Below are 19065 nucleotides of genomic sequence, written 5' to 3' on the forward strand. Positions count from 1 at the left end.
GTTCTGATTATAGGACAATACATAGATTAGAGCAAAGTTGTGAAGCACATTCTTCTCCACCCCATTACATTTCCTTTGGTGAAATGTCTGCTGAAGACATTGGTCTGTGATAAGAACGAGGGCTAGCCAAGCAATTGCTGATAAACAGTAGGCATTTGCCATTAATTTAAAACCTCTCGACTACATCAACATGAATTCTCGTGACAATAAATGTCAGTGTCCTCATGACATTTTGTTTTATATTGCACATCTATAAAGGCTTATTACCATATTTGTCTCAAGCTCCTTTGACATGCTGAAAACAGAGACAGCACAGCACACATACAGAGTACATGCAGGTCCTGAAGCTCAGTCACTGCCAGTGCCTTGTGTTCTGATATGTGTGTTCTGATGTAGTCTGAATGCTGAGCTGGCATTGCCCAGCCTCTGGGCTGTGAGGTGCCAGGGCCTGAGGTTAATCATTTTCCCTTCTGAGACTGGGGAATATTAAAACAAACTGTCCTTCCATATAAATAGTTGGAATTCTGTTTGCACAACTCACTGGGAGCAAGGATTAGAACATCTGAAGCAGCAGTCCTGAATGGGCTTTCTTGTTTTTCTTTAGGATTGGTGAGTACGTCATTGGTTGCTCGCTCTGAGGAAAGAGAGACGTGGGATGTATTATAGCCGGTCTAAGCTGTGAGTTTTTGCTCGTCATATGCTATGACATACTGTTCTCGGTAGTTTCAATAGATCTCATAATGTTCTGCCACCCAGAGTAAAATACAAGAAATTGCCTTGTTAAAGCAATTAAGCTATATTGTCTGGTCTTGAATGTATCCATGTTATTTATACAATAATATTTCATGCAAGAGGAACACACCTAGTCAGATGGAATCATGAATGGAAAACACCCTTCCATGCTGTGGGTATGCATACCGGCGTACAAGCATGTATGACATGTAGATTGTAATGTTTAAATACAACAAATGTGACCCCAGCGAGGTGAATGAAGATATTGTGATGATAATATAAGGGAGAAATATGTGCGCTATTTGACCACGGAGTTTCTAACCGCGTATGTTCTTTCGTGATCTCATATCCTGTGCCTCACGCCCTCACTTCCTCTTGGTAAGTGAGGAAGTTTCAGGCAGTTAATCCGACGCCTCATTCGTTGTTTCACTGAGCTGTCAACATTTAATTGTGAGGCGACTACATTCGATATAAAATATATATAGCCAGCTATCTAGCTATACTTCTCTGCAACAACGTTTTTCTTTTTGAAAACAGCTGCTCTCGTCTTACTATGACTCTCAGGTGATCGTCAAAGAGTCCAGGTGGTTCTGGTAAGTGTCTTTATTTAATTTGAGCTCTCCACATCACCCCATGTGTTGGAGATTGCTTGCTTGCTAGCGAGCTAAAAGGCTGCGTTTAAACAGCCAGTCCAATTCTGATATTTTTTACACTAATTGTTCTTTTGACCAATCACATTAGTTCTGTTTCTGAACTGATCTGTTTAGTCTAAAGACAAATTAGTGAGAAAAAAAATCTGAATTGGGCTGCTTGTCTAAACGCAGCCTAAGAACGCTAACGTTAGCAACTAGCCACAGTGTCAGTCATGATCAGCCATACCATAGTAGTGTAGCCAGTTCTTGTGTATCACGAAATGGGGATTTCTCCAGTCCGTTTGCTGTCTCTCCTGTGATTCACATTGACAGCTAAACTAGAACGAGTGTCTTAAGCTAGATATTCATCGAGCTCATTTAATTTCTATGAGCGAGCTAGCTTTGTTACTCTGTCATATTGGTCCCCCTCTCCCTATTATCTGAGAACATTAGCTAGTTAAGGTTACTTGGTTAGCTAGCGAGATAATGTTTTAGTTGTTATTGTATGCAGTTCATCACTGCGTTGTCTGTGTAAAGTCACTAAGATGACTAACATTAAATAACACAAGCATTTGCTTTTGTTACTAACTGGGTAGGTAATGCATGGGTGCCTAACTTTGTCTGAAAGTGGGGGTGCAAAAGCTTGGGAGGGAGTGTGTCCCCCCAGAAAATTTGAGTGTAAACATTTCAACACCGTTTCTTAACGGGGATTCCATATTTATGAACGGAACACAACAATTTTTCTTAGGTTTAGCCACAAATTATATTGGAAAATAGGCTTTGGTGATAAACCGTATATACTGTATACCGAGATATTTGGAAAAAGCCACAGGATGCTTTTTCAATACCATTGAAACAATTTATTTTACATTTTTTAAATTTTTATAACTATGAATACCTGCAGTTAACTTGCGACAATACGTTAGGAGGTAAAGAACATTGCGTTCTAAACTTCACTTGTCACAGTATTATGAAGCTTACGGTAGTCCCCAGTCACATGTCACGTGGTGTTTGTCCGGAGCCTTGTGAGTCACTCACTGTTGTGCAGCATGCGCCAGGTGATCTATTTACAGTAAGGAATTCACAGCTACATTTTTGCCAGCTAGATATCTTATAACTATTAAAGTTAACTGTCTAAAATGTGCCAAATGTTCTGCAGTTGTGTTTTTGTTTGCTAATTTAGTAACTAGATAGCGAACTAGCTAAGTGGTTAGCTATGTCCTAAATCAAACATTTGCTTGGTAACAGCATAGAATCCTCTCGTAGATCAAGAGCCTTGCTGCCTATTATTTGTTTTGCACGTGCAGCAAACTGTGAGTAGCATTTTTGAGTAACTTATTATACATTTTTAAATTTAAATTTGGGAAAAACATTTAAGAACATTCTTATTTACATATACTTGTATAGTTTAGGTCAGAAGCTCTACAAATGTTCGCAATGCGCTCATTAGCATTTAGTTAGCGTTCTCTATGGAATTTTACTTGTACACTGAACAAAAATATAAACGCAACATGGAAATGGTTGGTCTCATGAACTGAAATAAAAGATCGCAGAAATGTTCCATACGAACAATGCTTATTTCTCTCAAATTTGGTGACCGAATGTGTTTCCATCCCTGTTAATGAGCATTACTCCTTTGCTAAGATAATCCATCTACCTGACAGGTGTGGCATATCAAGGAGCTGATTAAACGGCATGATCATTACACAGGCGCACCTAAAAGGCCACTCTAAAATGTGCAGTTTTGTCACACAACACAATGCCACAGGTGTCTCAAGTTTTGAGGGAGCGTGCAATTGGCATGCTGACTCCTGGAATGTCCAACAGAGCTGTTGCCAGAGAATTCAATGTTTATTTCTCTACCATAATTTGTCAGCACATCCAACTGGCCTCACAACCGCAGACCATGTGTATGGCGTTTTGTGGGTGAGAGGTTTGCTGATGTCAATGTTGTGAACAGAGAGCCCCATGGTGGCTGTGAGGTTATGGTATGGGCAGGCATGAGCTTCGGACAACAATCAAAATTGCATTTTATCGGTGGCAATTTGAATGCACAAAAATATCGTGACGTGATCCTGAGGCCCATTTTGATCAGATCTGTATTCCCAATCATGTGATAAATTCATTTGGCCCTAATCTATGTTATTTCAATTGACTGATTTCCTCATAGGAACTGTAACTCAGTAAAATCTTTGAAATTGTTTCATGTTGTTTTTGTTCAGTATACTTGTTAGCATTGCTTACCTTCGGATTCCAGAATATTAGTGGGGTTTGATAACAGCACCCCTTGTGTTCAGTGCCAGTATTACCGAATATCCCCGTATGACAGTCTTGTTACCACCCAAGCCTGTTGGGGGAAAACGTGTTTAAATGACTAGATTACTAACCTATTCCCTTCCCCTGAAATCCCACCCCAAATAATTAACAGGTCTGAAACCCTAACAACCCTGTGACTCTCAAACATCCCGTCCCCTTCCCTGAAAATCCCACCCATAGTGATCGATTGATAGGTCTGAAATAGAGGTCGACCGATTAATTAGGGCCGATTTCAAGTTTTCATAACAATCGGTAATCGGCATTTTGGGACACCGATTGTGGCCGATTACATTGCACTCCACGAGGAGACTGTGTGGCAGGCTGACTACCTGTTACGTGAGTGCAGCAAGAAGTAAGGTAAGTTGCTAGCTAGCATTAAACTTATCTTATAAAAAACTATTAATCTTAACATAATCACTAGTTAACTACACATGGTTGATGATATTACTAGTTTATCTAGCTTGTCCTGCGTTGCATATAATCGATGCGGTGCCTGTTAATTTCTAATCGAATCACAGCCTACTTCGCCAAACGGGTGATGATTTAACCTCTATGGGCTAGGTGGGACACTTGCGTCCCACCTACTCAACAGCCAGTGTAATCCCGTGGCGCGTTATTCAAATACCTTAGAAATGCAAAAACTTCAATTTTTCAAACATATGACTATTTTACACCATTTTAAAGATAAGACTCTCGTTAATCTAACCACACTGTCCGATTTCAAAAAGGCTTTACAACGAAAGCAAAACATTAGATTATGTCAGCAGAGTACCCAGCCAGAAATAATCAGACACCCATTTTTCAAGCTAGCATATAATGTCACATAAACCCAAACCACAGCTAAATGTAGCACTAACCTTTGATGATCTTCATCAGATGACAACCCTAGGACATTATGTTATACAATACATGCATGTTTTGTTCACTCAAGTTCATATTTATATCAAAAAACAGCTTTTTACATTAGCATGTGACTAGCATGTGACTAGCATTCCCACCGAACACTGCCGGTGAATTTACTAAATTACTCACGATAAACGTTCACAAAAAGCAGAACAATTATTTTAAGAATTATAGATACAGAACTCCTCTATGCACTCGATATGTCCGATTTTAAAATAGCTTTTCGGTGAAAGCACATTTTGCAATATTCTCAGTAGATAGCCCGGCATCACAGGGCTAGCTATTTAGACACCCAGCAAGTTTAGCACTCATCAAAGTCAGATTTACTATAAGAAAAATGTTATTACCTTTGCTGTCTTCGTCAGAATGCACTCCCAGGACTTCTACTTCAATAACAAATGTTGGTTTGGTTCAAAATAATCCATAGTTATATCCAAACAGCGGCGTTTTGTTTGTGCGTTCAAGACACTATCCGAAAGGGTAAATAAGGGTGACGAGCATGGCGCAATTCGTGACAAAAAAATTCTAAATATTCCATTACCGTACTTCGAAGCATGTCAACCGCTGTTTAAAATCAATTTTTATGCCATTTTTCTCATAAAAAAGCGATAATATTCCGACCGGGAATCTGCGTTTAGGTAAACAGACAAAAGAAAAGAAAGCATTCGGTCGACTCGGGCACGCGCCTAAGCCCATAGTACTCTGATCGGCCACTTGCCAAAAGCGATAATGTGTTTCAGCCAGAGGCTGCCTCGATATCGTTCAGCTTTTTCCCGGGCTCTGAGAGCCTATGGGAGCCGTAGGAAGTGTCACGTTATTGCAAAGATCCTCAGTCTTCAATAAAAAGAGCCAAGATGAAACACAATTTGTCAGACAGGCTACTTCCTGCATGGAATCTTCTCAGGTTTTGGCCTGCCATATGAGTTCTGTTATACTCACAGACACCACTCAAACAGTTTTAGAAACTTTGGAGTGTTTTCTATCCAAAGCCAATAATTATATGCATATTCTAGTTACTGGGCAGGAGTAGTAACCAGATTAAATCGGGTACGTTTTTTATCCGGCCGTGTCAATACTGCCCCCTAGCCCTAACAGGTTATTAACAAGCACATTCGCGAAAAAAGCACTGTCGTTGCACCAATGTGTACCTAACCATAAACATCAATGCCTTTCTTTAAAATCAATACACAAGTATATATTTTTAAACCTGCATATTTAGTTAATATTGCCTGCTAACATGAATTTCTCTTAACTAGGGAAATTGTGTCACTTCTCTTGCGTTCCGTGCAAGCAGAGTCAGGGTATATGCAGCAGTTTGGGCCGCCTGGCTCGTTGCGAACTGTGTGAAGACAATTTCTTCCTAACAAAGACCGTAATTAATTTGCCAGAATTGTACATAATTATGACATAACATTGAAGGTTGTGCAATGTCACAGCAATATTTAGACTTAGGGATGCCACCCATTAGATAAGATACGGAACGGTTCCGTATTTCACTGAAAGAATAAACGTTTTGTTTTCTAAATGATAATTTCCGGATTTGACCATATTAATGACTTAAGGCTCATATTTCTGTGTGTTATTATGTTATAATTAAGTCTATGATTTGATATTTGATAGAGCAGTCTGACTGAGCGGTGGTAGGCAGCAGCAGGCTCGTAAGCATTCATTCAAACAGCACTTTCCTGCATTTGCCAGCAGCTCTTCGCTGTGCTTCAAGCATTGAGCTGTTTATGACTTCAAGCCTATCAACTCCTGAGATTAGGCTGGTGTAACCGATGTGAAATGGCTAGCTAGTTCGTGGGGTACGCACTAATAGCGTTTCAATCGGTGACGTCACTCGCTCTGAGACCTTGGAGTAGTTGTTCCCCTTGCTCTGCAAGTTCTGCGGCTTTTGTGGAGCGATGGGTAACGGTGCTTCGAGGGTGGCTGTTGTTGATGTGTCCCTGGTTCAAGCCCAGGTAGGGGCGAGGAGTGGGACGGAAGCTATACTGTTACACTGGCAATACTATAGTGCCTATAAGAACATCCAATAGTCAAAGGTATATGAAATACAAATCGTATAGAGAGAAATTGTCCTATAATAACTACAACCTAAAACTTCTTACCTGGGAATATTGAAGACTCATGTTAAAAGGAACCACCAGCTTTCATATGTTCTCATGTTATGAGCAAGGAACTTAAACGTTAGCTTTTTTACATGGCACATATTGCACTTTTACTTTCTTCTCCAACACGTTTTTTTTGCATTATTTAAACCAAATTGAACATGTTTCATTATTTATTTGAGGCTAAATGTATTTTATTGATGTATTATATTAAGTGAAAATAAGTGTTCATTCAGTATTGTTGTAATGGTCATTATTACCGATTTAATCGACCGATTTATTTATTTGTATCGGCCCCCCCCCCCCCCCCCCCCCGGTTCTCCTATAATCGGTATCGGCGTTTAAAACTCATGAAACTCATACCCTGCTCCACCCTGACAATCCCACTCACAGGGATGGATTGACAGGCTAAACTGTTAAGAATGTGGCCAGGATAAATCAAATAAAATATTATTGGTCGCATAAACATAAACTCAGCAAAAAAAGAAATGTCCTCTGTCAACTGCGTTTTATTTTCAGCAAACTTAACATGTGTAAATATTTATATGAACATGAGATTCAACAACTGAGACATAAACTGAACAAGTTCCACAGACATGTGACTAACAGAAATGGAATGATGTGTCCCTGAACAAAGGGGGGGTCAAAATCAAAAGTAACAGTCAGTATCTGGTGTGGCCACCAGTTGCATTAAGTACTGCAGTGCATCTCCTCATGGACTGCACCAGATTTGCCAGTTCTTGCTGTGAGATGTTACCCCACTCTTCCACCAAGGCACCTGCAAGTTCCTGGACATTTCTGGGGGGAATGGCCCTGGCCCTCACCCTCCGATCCAACAGGTCTCAGATGTGCTCAATGGGATTGAGAACCGGGCTCTTCGCTGGCCATGGCAGAACACAGACATTCCTGTCTTGTAGGAAATCACGCACAGAATGAGTAGTATGGCTGGTGGCATTGTCATGCTCGAGGGTCATGTCAGGATGAGCCTGCAGGAAGGGTACCACATGAGGGAGGAGGATGTCTTCCCTGTAACGCACAGCGTTGAGATTGCCTGCAATGACAACAAGCTCAGTCCGATGATGCTGTGACACACCGCCCCAGAACATGACGAACCCTCCACCTCCAAATCGATCCCGCTCCAGAGTACATGTCTCAGTGTAACGCTCATTCCTTCGACGATAAACGGACTCCGACCATCACCCCTGGTGAGACAAAACTGCAACTTGTCAGTAAAGAGCACTTTTTGCCAGTCATATCTGGTCCAGCGACAGTGACAGTAGCTTTGTGCCCATAGGCGACGTTGTTGCCGGTGTTGTCTGGTGAGGACCTGCCTTACAACAGGCCTACAAGCCCTCAGTCCAGCCTCTCTCATCCTATTGCGGACATTCTGAGCACTGATGGAGGGATTGTGCATTCCTGGTGTAACTCGAGCTGTTGTTGTTGCCATCATGTACCTGTCCCGCGGGTGTGATGTTCGGATGTACCGATCCTGTGCAGGTGTTGTTACACGTGGTCTGCCACTGCGAGGACGATCAGCTGGCCGTCCCGTCTCCCTGTAGAGCTGTCTTAGTTTTTCTCACAATACGAACATTGCAGTATTTTGCCCTGGTCACATCTGCAGTCCTCATGCCTCCTTGCAGCATGCCTAAGGCATGTTCACGCAGGTGAGCAGGGACACTGGGCATCTTTCTTTGGGTGTTTTTCAGAGTCAGTAGAAAGGCCTCACTAGTGTCCTAAGTTTTCATAACTGTGACCTTAATTGCCTACCGTCTGTAAGCCGTTAGCGTCTTAACGACTGTTCCACAGGTGCATGTTCATTGAACAAGCATGGGAAACATTGTTTTAAACACTTTACAATGAAGATCTGTGAAGTTATTTGGATTTTTACTAATTATCTTTGAAAGACAGGGTCCTGAAAAAGGGACATTTACTTTTTTTGCTGAGTTTATTTGGCAGATTTTATTGCGGGTGTAGCGAAATACTTGTGTTCCTAGCTGCAACAGTGCAGTGATATCTAGCAATACACACATCTAAAAGTAAAATAATGAAATTAAGAAATGTATAAATATTAGGACGAGGTGTGTGTGTGTGTGTGGATATACAGTGCATTCGGAAAGTGTTCAGACCCCTTTTTCCCGTCAATCTACACACTATCCCATAATGACAAAGGAAAAAACAGGTACAAAAAAGTTTGAATAAATCAAATTTTACGTTTACATAAGTATTTAGACCCTTTTGTAATGAGACTTGAAATTGAGCTCGGGTGTATCCTGTTTCCATTGATCATCCTTGAGATGTTTCTACAACTTGATTGGAGTCCACCTGTGGTAATTTCAATTGATTGGACATGATTTGGAAAGGCACACACCTGTCTATATAAGGTTTGACAGTTGACAGTGTATGTCAAGAGTGAAAACCAAGCCACGAGGTTGAAGGAATTGTCCGTAGAGCTCCGTGACAGAATTGTGTTGAGGAACAGTTCCGGGGAAGGGTACCAAAACATTTCAGCAGCATTGAAGGGCTCTAAGAACACAGTGGCCTCCATCATTCTTAAATGGAAGAAGTTTTGAACCACCAAGACTCTTCCTAAAGCTGGCCGCCAGGCCAAACTGAGCAATCGGGAGAAGGATCTTGGTCAGGGTGGTGACCAAGAACCCGAGTTCCTCTGTGGAAATGGGAGAACCTTCCAGAAGGAAGGACAATCATCTCTGCAGCACTCCACCAATCAGGCCTTTTATTGTAGAGTGCAAGATGAAGCCACTCCGTAAAAGCTACATGACCGCCCTCTTGGAGTTTGCCAAATGGCACCTAAAGGACTCTCAGACCATGAGAAACAAGACTCTCTGATCTGATGAAACCAAGATTGAACTCTTTGGCCTGAATGCCAAGCGTCACATCTGGAGGAAACTAGGAACCGCTCATCGTCTGGCCAATACCTTCCCTACGGTGAAGCGTGGTGGCAGCATCATGCTGTGGGCATGTTTATCTGCGGCGGGGACTGGGAGCTTGTCAGGATCGAGGGAAAGATGAAGGGAGCAAAGTACAGAGATCCTTATTGAAAACCTGCTCCAGAGAGCTCAGGACCTCAGACTAGGGCGAAGGTTCACCTTCCAGCAAGACAACGACCCTAAACACACAGCCAAGACAATGTAGGAGTGGCTTCGGGACAAGTTTCTGAAGTGGCCCAACCAGAGCCCGGACTTGAACCTGATCGAACATCTCTGGAGAGACCTGAAAATAGCTGTGCAACAACGCTCCCCATCCAACCTGACAGAGCTTGAGGATCTGAAAATCTAATTTTATTTGTCACACGCGCCGAATACAACGGGTGTAGAGCTTACAGTGAAATGCTTACTTACAAGCCCTTAACCAACAATGCAGTTGTTAGAAATATAAGCAATAAAAGTAAGAAATACTTAGAACAGCAGTAAAATAACACTAGCGAGGCTATATACAGGGGCTACCGGTACAGAGTCAATGTGCGGAGAAACCGGTTAGTCAAGGTAATTGCGGTAATATGTACATGTAGGTGAAGTTATTAAACTGACTATGCATAGATAATAACAGTAAAAGTGGTGTAAAGGGGGGACGGGGGGGGGGGGAGCAATTAGTCTGGAAGCCCTTTGGACCTAGACTTGGGGCCCCGTTCCACTTGCCATGCGGTAGCAGAGAGAACAGTCTGTGACTAGGGCGGCTGGAGTCTGACAATTATTAGGGCCTTCCTCTGACACCCCCTGGTATAGAGGTCCTGGATGGCAGGAAGCTTGGCCCCAGTGATGTACTGGGCTGTACGCACTACCCTCTGTAGTGCCTTGCGGTTGGAGGCCGAGCAGTTGCCATACCAGGCACTCATGCAACCCGTCAGGATGCTCTCGATGGTGCAGCTAGGTTCTGCAGAGAAGAATGGGATACACTCCCCAAATACTGGTTTGCCAAGCTTGTAGCGTCATACGCAAGAAGAATCGAGGCTGTAATTGCTGCCGAAGGTGCTTCAACAAATTACTGATTAACGGATCTGTGTACTTATATAAATGTGATCTCTTTTTTTAATATACATTTGCAAAACTTTCTAAAAACCTGTTTTTGCTTTGTCATTATGGGGTATTGTATGTAGATTGAGGGGGAGAAAAACTATTTAATCCATTTTAGAATAAGGCTGTAACGTGACAAAATGTAAGGAGTCTGAATACTTTCCAAATGCACTGTATCATCGCTGTCTGGCTCACTGGCCGGTCTACATGTGCATTCCATCGTCGCAGAATGATTAGGATTTGCCACAAGATGGGTCATACACAGTCAGCGCAACATCACACGGCCCAGGATGTGAATAAGTGATTTTAAATAATGATTATAAGTAAGTGTGACCAACGTTATTCTCTTGCCATGTCCTGACTGACTCAGTGGGAGCACTAGAAATCATTCAACAATGTAACTCGAAAGTTGTCAGATGGAGAATGAGGTAAACGTGATTGTTAGATGTCTTCTGGCAGTTTTCTCTCTCAGCTGTAAGCAAGTGAACTTGCCAGCTCAGCTACCTGTCAAGTCAGTCAGCTAGCTATAGCTTTCACAACTGATGGCCAGCTATTTGTATGACAGTTGACACTACCCAAACACTGAACCCCAATGTTCATTAAAAGTACACTGCTCAAAAAAATAAAGGGAACACTTAAACAACACAATGTAACTCCAAGTCAATCACACTTCTGTGAAATCAAACTGTCCACTTCGGAAGCAACACTGATTGACAATAAATTTCACATGCTGTTGTGCAAATGGAATAGACAACAGGTGGAAATTATAGGCAATTAGCAAGACAACCCCAATAAAGGAGTGGTTCTGCAGGTGGGGACCACAGACCACTTCTCAGTTCCTATGCTTCCTGGCTGATGTTTTGGTCACTTGAATGCTGGCGGTGCTTTCACTCTAGTGGTAGCATGAGACGGAGTCTACAACCCACACAAGTGGCTCAGGTAGTGCAGCTCATCCAGGATGGCACATCAATGCGAGTTGTGGCAAGAAGGTTTGCTGTGTCTGTCAGCGTAGTGTCCAGAGCATGGAGGCGCTACCAGGAGACAGGCCAGTACATCAGGAGACGTGGAGGAGGCCGTAGGAGGGCAACAACCCAGCAGCAGGACCGCTACCTCCGCCTTTGTGCAAGGAGAAGCAGGAGAAGCACTGCCAGAGCCCTGCAAAATGACCTCCAGCAGGCCACAAATGTGCATGTGTCTGCTCAAACGGTCAGAAACAGACTCCATGAGGGTGGTATGAGGGCCCGACGTCCACAGGTGGGGGATTCGCCATTGGCGCCCTGTGCTCTTCACAGATGAAAGCAGGTTCACACTGAGCACGTGACAGACGTGACAGAGTCTGGAGACGCCGTGGAGAACGTTCTGCTGCCTGCAACATCCTCCAGCATGACCGGTTTGGCGGTGGGTCAGTCATGGTGTGGGGTGGCATTTCTTTGGGGGGCCGCACAGCCCTCCATGTGCTCGCCAGAGGTAGCCTGACTGCCATTAGGTACCGAGATGAGATCCTCAGAACCCTTGTGAGACCATATGCTGGTGCAGTTGGCCCTGGGTTCCTCCTAATGCAAGACAATGCTAGACCTCATGTGGCTGGAGTGTGTCAGCAGTTCCTGCAAGAGGAAGGCATTGATCCTATGGACTGGCCCGCCCGTTCCCCAGACCTGAATCCAATTGAGCACATCTGGGACATCATGTCTCGCTCCATCCACCAACGCCACATTGCACCACAGACTGTCCAAGAGTTGGCGGATGCTTTAGTCCAGGTCTGGGAGGAGATCCCTCAGGAGACCATCCGCCACCTCATCAGGAGCATGCCCAGGCATTGTAGGGAGGTCATACAGGCACGTGGAGGCCACACACACTACTGAGCCTCATTTTGACTTGTTTTAAGGACATTACATCAAAGTTGGATCAGCCTGTAGTGTGGTTTTCCACTTTAATTTTGAGTGTGACTCCAAATCCAGACCTCCATGGGTTGATAAATTGGATTTCCATTGATTATTTTTGTGTGATTTTGTTGTCAGCACATTCAACTATGTAAAGAAAAAAGTATTTAATAAGATTATTTCTTTCATTCAGATCTAGGATGTGTTTAAGCGTTCCCTTTATTTTTTTGAGCAGTATATTTTGTTTTTGATTGGATGATAGTCAAAGTGCCAGTTAGTCATATCAATGTTTCCTTCTGTAGTGTATGCTATGCTTTCTCCATTTTTGTTACAGCGATAGTTACTCCGTACTACACACTGGTTTGATGCAGGTTAGACATCATTGGTAAATCATTTCTTCCCATGATTTTAAACATGATGGTTGAATTGTATTTAGATTTTTAAGACTGCTACAGCTTGGTTTGGAAATTATCTGCATTTTTCTGTCATACATTACTCTCTTTTAAAAATTAATTCACATTTTGTGGGACATTCTTTCATTGTTGAATGTGGATTCTTATTCAAATTGAATGATAATGAAAAATCAATTAAAGCCAACAGTTGTTTCTAGTTAAGTAGGCTAGCTTATTGTTCTAGTTGACTAAACCACATTCTACTTCTGTGGAAGTGATGTAGTGGTCATGTTTTGTGACATAGCATATTTTCTTTTGTCCATTGAAATGCTTTTCAGGGCTTGAGAATAAACATTATCCATGAGTGTATAGGAATTAGTGCGTGTTTTTCTAGTAGATATGATCAATGTAAAAGCAATGAATGAAGGTTGAATAGAAGACCAAGAAGGAAGTGGATAACTATATTGAACTCTGCACAAATATAATATGTGCAACTTTCTTTCCGATTCCTTAATTAGTTTTTGCTCTCTGTATTAGTAGGCATACAGTATCAATATCCTTTGATACTGTGTGGCTACATGGCATAACCTTATTTTGGAACCCGGCTGCCTCCCGGTCGTGAGCTAGGTGGCCTGTTTTAGCCGATTGTGTCGTCTACTCAAAACAAAAGCATGCAGAGTAATGAGTAGGATTCTGTGTTTTCAAATTCAAACGTGATCGTTTTTATTGGGAAGGCAGATAAAGACTAATTTGACATTTCAAACATGTTTTATCGAAAAGAGATGTTCTATGTTTGACAACACGACTGAGCAGCGCAGATTTAATGTTAGCTTTAAGAAGGGCGCTCCTCCCTCACTGCTTTTGCCCGTTTCCTAGTTTGTCATTTTAGAAATATGGTCAAGTCTAGCCTAACTAAGGCAGATATTGTTAAACCTGTTAAGGTGTAGGGGGCAGTATTTTCACGGCCGGATGAAAACGTACCCAAATTAAACTGGTTACTACTCGGGCCCAGAAACTAGAATATGCATATTATTAGTAGATTTGGATAGAAAACACTCTGAAGTTTCTAAAAATGTTTGAATGATGTCTGTGAGTATAACAGAACTCATATGGCAGGCAAAACCCTGAGAAAAATCCAACCAGGAAGTGGGAGATCTGAGAATTGTAGTTCTTCTTTTGAATCCTTATCGAAACTACAGTGTCTGTGGGGTCACGTTGCACTTCCTAAGGCTTCCATTGGCTGTCAACAGCCTTCAGAAAGTTTTCTCATCATTCTCCTGTTACTGGGCAGAGAATAGTAGCTCAGTCAATGAGTGGACTGCCTGAGGACAAAGGGCTTGGTGATACGCGATCCCGCGAGCGCGCCGTTGCTTCTTTTTCTCCTGGAATGAATACGCTATTGTCCAGTTGGAATATTAATGCATTTTTACGTTAAAAATACCCTAAAGATTGATTGTAAACAACGTTTTACATGTTCCTACGAACGGTAATGGAACATTTTCACTTTTCGTGTCTCGAATTACGCTTGCGCATTATGCCTTTGGAAAGTGACCTGAACACACAAACAAAACGGGGGTATTTGGACATAAATATGGATTATTTCGAACAAAAATAGCATTTCTTGTGGAAGTAGCAGTCCTGGGAGTGCATTCTGACGAAGATCAGCAAAGGTAAGAGAATATTTATAATACTAATTCTGAGTTCAGTTGACCCCAGAACTTGGCGGCTGTCTGTGTAGCTTGCTTTGATGGCGAGCTATGTACTCAGAATATTGAAAAATGGGCTTTCTCCGTAAAGCTATTTTAAAATCTGACACAGCGGTTGCATCAAGGAGTAGTGTATCTCTAATTCTTTAAATAATTATGTATTTTGTCAATGTTTATGATTATTTTTGTAAATTGATGTGCTCATTCACCGGAGGTTTTTGGTGGGAATACATTTTCTGAACATCACGCACCAATGTAAAATGCTGTTTTTGGATATAAAAATGAACTTTATCAAACAAAACATACATGTATTGTGTAACGTGATGTCCTAGGAGTGTCATCTGAGGAAGATCGTCAAAGGTTAGTGCTTCATTTAGCTGTATTTGGTGTTTTTGTGACACATCTCCTTGCTTGGAAAATGGCTGTGTGGTTATTTTTGTCTATGTACTCCCCTAACATAATCTAATGTTTTGCTTTCGCTGTAAAGCCTTTTTGAAATCGGACAATGTGGTTACATTAACCTGTTAGGGCTAGGGGGCAGTATTGACACAGCCGGATAAAAAACGTACCCGATTTAATCTGGTTACTACTCCAGCCCAGTAACTAGAATATGCATATAATTATTGGCTTTGGATAGAAAACACCCTAAAGTTTCTAAAACTGTTTGAATGGTGTCTGTGTATAACAGAACTCATATGGCAGGCCAAAACCTGAGAAGATTCCATGCAGGAAGTGGCCTGTCTGACAAATTGTGTTTCATCTTGGCTCTTTTTATTGAAGACTGAGGATCTTTGCAATAACGTGACACTTCCTACGGCTCCCATAGGCTCTCAGAGCCCGGGAAAAAGCTGAACGATATCGAGGCAGGCTCTGGCTGAAACACATTATCGCTTTTGGCAAGTGGCCGCTCAGAGTACTATGGGCTTAGGCGCGTGCCCGAGTCGACCGAATGCTTTCTTTTCTTTTGTCTGTTTACCTAAACGCAGATTCCCGGTCGGAATATTATCGCTTTTTTATGAGAAAGCGATAATGATAGTGTCTTGAACGCACGAACAAAACGCTGCTGTTTGGATAAAATGATGGATTATTTTGGACCAAACCTACATTTGTTATTGAAGTAGAAGTCCTGGGAGTGCATTCTGATGAAGACAGCAAAGGTAATAACATTTTTCTTATAGTAAATCTGACTTTGATGAGTGCTAAACTTGCTGGGTGTCTAAATAGCTAGCCCTGTGATGCCGGGCTATCTACTGAGAATATTGCAAAATGTGCTTTCACCGAAAAGCTATTTTAAAATCGGACATATCGAGTGCATAGAGGAGTTCTGTATCTATAATTCTTAAAATAATTGTTCTGCTTTTTGTGAACGTTTATCGTGAGTAATTTAGTAAATTCACCGGCAGTGTTCGGTGGGAATGCTAGTCACATGCTAGTCACATGCTAATGTAAAAAGCTGTTTTTTGATATAAATATGAACTTGAGTGAACAAAACATGCATGTATTGTATAACATAATGTCCTAGGGTTGTCATCTGATGAAGATCATCAAAGGTTAGTGCTACATTTAGCTGTGGTTTGGGTTTATTATATGCTAGCTTGAAAAATGGGTGTCTGATTATTTCTGGCTGGGTACTCTGCTGACATAATCTAATGTTTTGCTTTCGTTGTAAAGCCTTTTTGAAATCGGACAGTGTGGTTAGATTAACGAGAGTCTTATCTTTAAAATGGTGTAAAATAGTCGTTTGAAAAATTGAAGTTTTTGCATTTCTAAGGTATTTGAATAACACGCCACGGGATTACACTGGCTGTTGAGTAGGTGGGACGCAAGCGTCCCACCTAGCCCATAGAGGTTAAGGAGAAGTGTATCTTTAAAATGGTGTAAAATAGTCGTATGTTTGAGAAATTTAAATTATTCGATTTTTGATGTTTTGTATTTCGAGCCCTGCTGTTCCATTGGATGTTGGCTAGGCGCTAGCGGATGCCTGTCCTCAACAGGTTTTAATGGTATTTCTCCTCTAACTGTCCAGAGGTGCTGTCATGCCAATGATTAACCCATTGTTTGTGTGGCTTTAAGTATAAGTCTGACCTTTCCTGTGGTGTTTCACTGGTCATGGCCAAGACTGGCCAAACTAAATATGATGCAGTAGGTTCTGTTGACCCATAGCGTGTTTTTACAACTGACTGATTCACTATTCCGTTTCAGGGATATGATACTATGATTATGATATCATTGTCACAATCATCCTTCAATTGGGAAGGATGAGTCACTCTTTGAAATGACAAATCATCATGAGACCTCTCTCTCCCCGGAGCGTTTACTCCTTGAGTCATTTCTGGCTTTCACTTACATTTGGTGTGCCAACTAGGCCCTTAAGGAAATTAGGGCTTACCCCGATCAGGGAACTTGAGTAAACCTTAGGATAAAAGTGAACAGGAAATATGTTTATTTGAAAAAATAACTTAACTGCTTGGGAGGAATAATGCTTTTTATTAGTCTATATTTATTTTCTGTGATCAGGAGCATCTTGGAGGTAGGCTAAATCTTTGATAATAGGAGATTAGCCTGGCTGTATCAGCTTTAGTGTAAGTTAACACTTGACAGTCTCCTCTTGGCATCCTAAGTTTTCACCTCAGTTTCCTCATGAATGCTCCAACTGCAGAGGAAATCTTGATGCAAGGCTCTTCAGCATAATTTTTTGCCTTGATTTGTATCCCATTGATAATGTATATTTAATTCTCAGGATGTAAAGACCAGTACCTTGTTGCTTTTTCTGCGTCTGGCTGCAGGGTTCAGGATCACGGTTAGAAATGCCTCTTATTGACCTTGCCCAGTTGACCACTGAACTCCCTGCTTTCTGGAAAGTTGAAATGCATACAGCATGTCCTGGCCAAACTGGAGATTTGGAGGTGGTTAGTGAAGGCTTGGGAAGCGCGGCACCAATCTCCCCTAGGCCTTTGAGCCGAGGCCTGTGTACTTTTCACAGGTGAGATGAAATACAGCAGCCTATGACAGAAGGTCTGCCAATGTTGGTCTGGAGTTGGGGCGAGAAATATTCTGACATGATGCAAGTCCCTTCAGCAGCCCGGCACTGTTTGCACTCCGAGCCCCCGGGCCGCGTTGCAGATAGGGAGGGCTTTCTAGTCCCGGCCCTGCGGTTTACCTCCAACAAGACAAACCAGCAACCCCATTCACTGGAAGCGTGATTAAGAGCTTTCGATTTAAAATAGAAACAACTGTGAAATGTTGTGCTGCAGCGTGAACCAGAGAGACAAGCTTTTCTGCCAAAACGAGGAGTCCAAACTTGTGCCCTCAAGGACTGAACATTGAAGTGAGATGTTATGGCACACTGAAACGATATCCCGAGGGCTGAGTCCTCACATGTATACTCACTAAGCCCAGTGGGTTTTATAGCCTCACTGTTGCATGTGGACATAGACTTGTGATATGTGGACCTCCTTCCACTTTGAAGTGCTTATCAAGTGTGTCACTCCTTGAAAGGCACTTTGCTAGAGATCTAGCTAGTTAGTTCAGGATCAGAGGGAAGTCATTACCCCTCTCGTGTTTTTTGTATTACAAAATTCATTCATAAAGAGTTCCTCGGTTTGTTCCGAGGACCTACACTTGCCGTACCGAGGGATATTCCGTGCCAAGAAGCGTGTCTCTTATGTAAAAATATTGCTTAATCTCTGAGGGTGTTATCAGCAGTTTTTCCTAGGCTGTAGGGCCATGCCACGGCTAATCCAGGAGCATGTGGCCTGATTTAGGGCTCCACAGCCGTTTGATGTCTACGTTTTGTTTGATGTCTACGTTTCCAGGAACCCATAGAGAGGAACCTCTATGGGTTCCTCTCTCCTGACCTACACATACCTCTTACCAGGGTGTCATCTCAGGATTCTCCTTTAAGGCCCAGTGCAGTCAAAAACGAGATTTTTCTGTGTTTTATATATTTCCACACTTCCGCACTGCCCTGTTTTTGAAGACTGCCTAAAATTTCTGCCTGGTGGGATGGAATTTTGGCCTGCCCCAGGCGATAAATGAGTTAATAGACCAATAAGAAAGAGTTCCAAACCTCTGCCAATAACATCTAGTTTTCATTTTTCTCATCTCCACTCATACCACTCCCAGGAAAATTCTTGCTTGAGAAATTGCTCTTAGCTAAAAAGCTATTTTTGTTTTATTTTTGTCCATTTTAATTGGAAACAGAGTAAGGTACTTGTACCCAGAAACTATTTGATATTGCGATAATGGCTGCATTGGACCATTTTAACCTCACTCCCTGATCTCATCTCTTGATTTAAAAAAATGTATTTTACATTTTTTTCCCCGTCCTGGTTGGTGTATGAATGCCATCTCTAACATTAGCTC

General features: G+C 42.1%; 1 protein-coding gene across 4 annotated transcripts in view; it reads left to right on the plus strand.

The window, feature by feature from the left end:
- Positions 1–443: 443 nt before the first annotated feature.
- Positions 444–19065, plus strand: part of LOC106573868 (polyamine-transporting ATPase 13A3) — a 70154-nt gene continuing 51532 nt past the window's right edge. For 2 of the 4 annotated variants that reach the window (XM_014149278.3, XM_014149282.3), the window contains exon 1: positions 1098–1325. The gene's annotated coding sequence lies outside the window, so the exon portion shown is untranslated. Of the gene's footprint in view, positions 610–1097; positions 1326–19065 lie in introns of those variants that run through there. The other 2 variants (XM_014149279.3, XM_014149281.3) reach the window with 2 other exon arrangements.

The sequence above is a fragment of the Salmo salar genome, chromosome 16 (assembly GCF_965601325.2).
Source record: "Salmo salar chromosome 16, fSalSal1, whole genome shotgun sequence".
Taxonomy (NCBI): domain Eukaryota; kingdom Metazoa; phylum Chordata; class Actinopteri; order Salmoniformes; family Salmonidae; genus Salmo; species Salmo salar.